Source organism: Euprymna scolopes, chromosome 16, assembly GCF_053919585.1.
Source record: "Euprymna scolopes isolate OS-2025 chromosome 16, ASM5391958v1, whole genome shotgun sequence".
Classification (NCBI taxonomy): Eukaryota; Metazoa; Mollusca; class Cephalopoda; order Sepiida; family Sepiolidae; genus Euprymna; species Euprymna scolopes.
In genome coordinates, this window is record NC_136497.1 from 82,071,763 (window position 1) to 82,078,115 (window position 6,353).

Here is a 6,353-nt window from a genome sequence, read left to right on the forward strand (position 1 = left end):
CTCCTAGTCAGAAAATGCGATAATCTTCTTTACTGGAGCATTTTTTTTTTAAATCCTTTCCAGACTGATCCTTTTGGGGGATTTGGATATCCCTCATATTAAAAACCGATGACTAAACTTGTTCTCATGGGGCAACAATAGTTGCAGTATGTATGGTGTTTTGCCATTGATAACAACCGTCAAAAAGAGTCAGATACATTCAGGACAAAGTTAAGATATATCTTGGAAGGCATTGCACAGAGCAGCTTATCGTTGTGCAGTTAGTGTTCAAAATATCCTTCAAATTCCAATGGATCTATTTTGTTCCATACAGCCATTCTGACAGCTAGGCGTTCACCACTCTTGTTATATAGTTGGCCAAGAAGAAGAGTAAATTACCTGTTATTTGTCTATCTATCAGTTTAGCTAATTATTGGCGTATCTATCTATCTATCTCTCTATCTCCCTCTTGCTCTCTCTCTCTATACATATATATATATATATATTTATATATATATATATATATATATATAGAGAGAGAGAGAGAGGATATATACACATACATACATACATAGCGCCAAAGAAAGAGATTAATATATAACTGGCGAAGTAAACAAGGGATGTTTTGTTAGGTTATCAAAACATGTCAAAACATGCCAAACTTGGTGACCTCGTCAAGTCTGCACTGGAAGGTATCTGAACAGCTGGCCGGTGTGACGTGTTGTCTGTCACTTGTTCCGGTTTGCTGGAGCACAGCGTTTAGTTGGATTGAAGACGTTGAAGGAAGATGATCTGAAAAGAGGTCTCCTCATGAGCGGGGGAGGTCTCAGAATGGAGACTTATAAGAACCACCACAAGCAAAGATCGTCGATCATTTCTCTGCTATGACGACTACCTGGGAGGCACACGTATATATCTATATCTATATCTATCTATCTATCTATCTATGTATATATATATATATATATATATATATAGAGCGTCTTGATTTGTTCTGAAACGTCTTTGTTTACACAGAACCCCTCTCTCAAAGATGGCTGTAAAATCTTCCTGGGAAATAATAGCAGAACATGTATGTCGTATGTATACATGTTTATGTAATTATGTTGACACGAAAGCATCAACACACTTAAAAAACTAATCACGGGCCGTAAAATTCTTACGTATATACACACACACACACACACACACACACACACATATATATATATATATATATGAGAAAACATGTGGTTCAAATAGTGTAGAACCAACAGACATTTTAATGAGACGTATATATATTCAAATACCAATATTCACAAACCCAAATAGGTCAAAAAGACATGTACATACAGATGTACGTTTACATTATTCGGTCTTATACACACATTCCCCTTTTTGATACCCTGCTATACAACACTTTTTCGGTATTCTCATAAAAGGAGCTCGACTGATCTTCAATCTCTTGTTCAGAGCTCAGAAAAAAAAACTTCTTCTTTTCTCTGTGTACCAAGTGTCATTTGAGATTTCCATAAACACAGTGTTTTCCAAAGCTTCTAGTTTGTGTAATACATTATCATTATCACCGAACTATTTGCCTGCCGATTACAACATGGTCGTCTTCAAATTCAATGTAAACGGATTCCTGTCATGAACATCCTCCACGACCATTCGAACCGTGTTTACTCCCTCAACCATTCCATATCCTCTCCTGGTCATTTTTTTTTTAATCTCTGAACTAATAATTATTTCATCTAATTTAGCTCTTATACTCGATTGAATTTTGGCCTTAATAAATGGTAACCAAACTGGTAACAACGAAAGAAAAACAACAGAAACCCAAATAACAAAGGTTGTCTTCACATGCTGCGAATGCAATCGTATTTTAAACAGTGAAGAAACGGTGCTTCTACATTATTGGGACGAGATTTTGTAGTCGATAAATCGAGATTTCAGATAAAAAAAACAATGATTTCAATTAATTTTTTGTCAACTTTAATAAGTTACAATGGAAGCTTCCAAATTCTGCAGTCGAAATTACCTGAATATTACTGAATTAATAAAAAAAACAACAACTTTAATTGCGTTAGCAGGTGAAAAATTGCTGCCATCTTTGTTTAATTCGAACAGAAAATTACCTTCCTGTTGAACTCTTCTGTGTTTTACGATCGTTTTCATCAAAGCTATTCTTTATTTTCTTTAATAAAAAAATCTCTACCTTGTCAATTTTCGTAATTTTTTGACATAATCATCTTAAAAATACGAGGCATACGTAGATACCATTGCTTTCATGTGAAATTCAGTTTTACGATTTCCGAAAATCTCGCCCCAATTCTGTAGAAGCGCCAAAGAAAGAGATTAAAGTTAAATATTACATATCTGTACATATAAAAAATGTAGGTAAAATATAAGTTGGGAAGAAAAAAAACTTACTTTGAAAAGAATTAGCGATGATGCGTTAGGGTTAGAGTTTAAAAAAAAAGTCTTCATAAATGTTGAATAGGGAAATCAAATAAAATTTGGGAGAAAAAGTCATATCTGCTAAATCAAAGAATGTGTTAATGGATCAAGAAAAAAAAATCATGATGACAAAGAACACTTATGCGAAGTAGATGTTTTGTATCCCAGTATTTGAAAATCATTTGAAATCACAACAAAAGGGGAAAAAATGATAATTTTGAATTATATATTCTCGCATCAAATTGAACTAAGAAGTGTCATCCATACATATGATGCAGCCTTTTTTTTTACTGGAAACTCTCTCATCGTCTTTGTCACTTTCTTGTCTGTCTGTCTTTTTCTCTTTCTCTCTCTCTCCCTCTCTCTCTATCTCTATCTCTCTCTCTCTATATATATATATATATGTATACAATATATATATAAATATATATATATAAATGCATATATATATATATATGTATACATGTTTACATATATGTGCATATGTATAAGTATTTGATACGATTGATTATATAAGCACATCATTAATAAAGTTATATATGTATATAAAGACATATATATGTATAAATATATATATATGTATATATATAAATATATATTCATATATATATATATATATATATATATATATATATTTACTAAATGATAAATTCTACATGTAATGTAATGTGATGGATTCATTTTTTTAAGCAAAGAGTTATACAATAAAAATAATATATTGTGTTTTTATAATGCTTAAGGATTTACCTTCAACGTTTGGTTGTTTTTAGGATTTTTTATCTTTCATCGAGATATTTTGTTGCTAAAGACACATTCCATTTTTTGTCCTGTTATGAAACTTTTATTTTTATTTTTGACACCCTACGCTTTTATTTGCTTTCGAGATTTCCATCAATAATAGATAAATAAAACAAACAATTTATCATTACGTATAATATATATATATATACATATACATATATACATATATATATATATATATATATATATAAAGTCAATATATTAAAATATAATCTCTATCTTTATCTCTACTATTATATAAAGTCACTTTGTGTGTGTGTATGAGATAGAAAGTTCATTTCCCATAGGTTCCGAAATGGCTGAGCCTATCTTTTGTAAATCATACACAAATGTAATTTATGTGTCTGGCAGTGTTTTTAGATCATTTTTGTACAGTAATTCATCCGATTCATCATATCGGAAATCGAAAAAGTCCAATCTTATATATCGTCGTTTTTTCTCTTATTTATTAAAAAAAATGAATTTTTACAGGGAAATATTTTACATTACGCCGTCCAAGGGAAATAATTTTACTATTTCTCTAGGCCGGTGAAACGTAAACTATTCCCCTATAAAAATTATTTTTTATCAATAAGAGAAGAAAGACTGTTTAAGATCGTCAAGCTCAAATATCAGCTGACATGATATTATAAACAAACACAGACGGAATTCGATGAACGACATTATCATTATTATTTTTCTTACTTTTAATTTTTTTTTTGAATCAGTCCACCAGGCCAATTATTCCTCATAATATATTATAATCAATAGAGGGTTGATTTTATAATACTACTTACGCAATCTGCATAAATCCCAATATCATGTTTAAGCGTATTGTACGACTGGGCAACGCCGGACAGCCAGCTAGTATATAGCTAAAGTATACTGCTGTTATCTTATGTAAATACGTAATGATCACATAGATTGTCATTTTTATATTCAGCAATAAATGTGCATATTTTTACTCTATTCTATAATCTTGATGTATTTGTCTCTTTAAAAATCAAATATACTTTGTCTGAAGTAAATTTACGAGGAATAATTTTCAAAAGAAATGCATATTTCAATTTAATAACATCCATCTATTATATAAGGAAAGCCCGTATGCTTGTCTATTTGTTCAGCTAAATCTATCTATATTGCGTTTCCGTATCACCTCCAATAAGTGTTGATAAACTATTAAATTTAACTAGCGGTACATGTGGAAATTCAATCACGGATTTTTCATATGATTACAATTCTGTGGATGTTCAGCGTAAATGGAGACACCCTAATACTATTGTACCTCTTTTGTTAAAACTCCAAAAGTATTTGCCTAAGCTAGCAGGGAAGCCCGGTTTAGCCCGGCCATAACATACGCTTAAGTATGCTATTTTAATTTATTCAGATTTCGTATATATTATTAAAGAATGGAAACCGAAACTAAAACTTATAAAGCTATATACACACACACACACACACACACACACATATATATATATATATATATATATATATATATATATATATATATATATATATATTACTTGAATTGCTTCAGCTATAATCGAAACCGAAACCAAAATTTATGAAGAATTCTTGGTAAAATTATTTATTACAAAAACTGGAAGGTCATAACAATGAAACGACAGACACTCGGAATAAAAAAAAAGATGTAAGCGTCACACACAATATAACACACACGATATCGTATTAATATTATAGATATCCAATTATGTACAAGTATCTACTCTAAATATCTCCGGACTGTTTTCCTGTTAAAAAAATAATGGTGTTGAAATTGTTAGTGAATAAAACATGTACGATTGTCATGAGTGCAAATTTAAGGTTCAATCCTTAGCTCGGGCGATATAAAAAATACATTTTTAAATTATTTAAGATTTCTATGCACTAAGGGACGACGGAACGAGAGCAAGCTATCCCCATGAATTAAATAAAGGGCTCTGTTAGAAATTCCGTGTAGACTCCAGAGTTCGATAATGATTATTGAGTTTGACAAGATACACTTGAAGAAAGACAGAGGTTATATCGGTCGGCATGTTGTTTTAATCACACTCAAAATGGGGAGAGTTTTTTGAATAACCCAAATAAAACAAAAAAGTATAGATGTACATGTCTGGGGAATATTCTTAGTCTATATATCTAAAAAGAGGGAGTATGTGTATTCGTCAGGACACTTCTCAACCTATATACTTAACGAATTTTTAATCTACATACTTGAAATTTGGTATATAAGGATCGCAGACATGTGGATAAATTTGAATCCGTTTTCATCTAGGAAGAATAGCTGCTAAAGGGTCAAAATTGAAAAGTTGGTATGTAAGAGTCATCGGATTTTTATCTGTTTGTTAACTCTTTAACGAGTGCGCATGCGCGAATCGTTCACATAATGTTAAGCTAAAGCAGGTTTGAAAATATTGTTTAAGATTGTGTCAAGATGTCCTGATGGGTATCGTACTTGACTCCCTGTCTTAAGGTTTAAATATCAGATTGAGTATTTATTTTTCACATACAAGAAGTGAACTGTTTAGAAAAAAATAATACTCGCACGTACGTCTCTCAGTTTCTTTTTTTAATTTTGGTAAAGGGATTTAATGTTACGTTTAATACTGGGCAACGACTGGTACATCTTTTAGTATTTGAATAGAAAAGACATTTGGAATAGAATTTCATGTGTCCAATTCAATAGCTACGATTCATTATAAAATAAAATAACATTTGCTTTAGATAACAAATATTCTGATAAACACTTGTTGTTGTTGTTATTATTCAAAATATTCATGGTTCCATGTGTATCATTAGAGCACAAGCAAATATTAAAAAGGGTATATACACTTGTGCCCGATATTATTCATACCCCCCTTGAAAATTGAGTTTATTAGGTGTAACTTTTGTAAGAATTTATTGTTTACGTCCATATTGATACATATTCTTAATAAACCTCTTCTGATCATTTTCGTCATTTTAAAATCTCGGGATACTTGTAATAAAAGAAATATACAGCTATTTATAAAATCTGCAATGTTCAAAAATAATTATACCCCCTTATTTTTTCAGTATTAATCGAGTTTCTGACTGTTTGTTTTCTGTTTGATTCTTATTTTGAATGCTTTTATACAACCTTTGATTAATTTCATTTCGTTTTTTGCATTTTT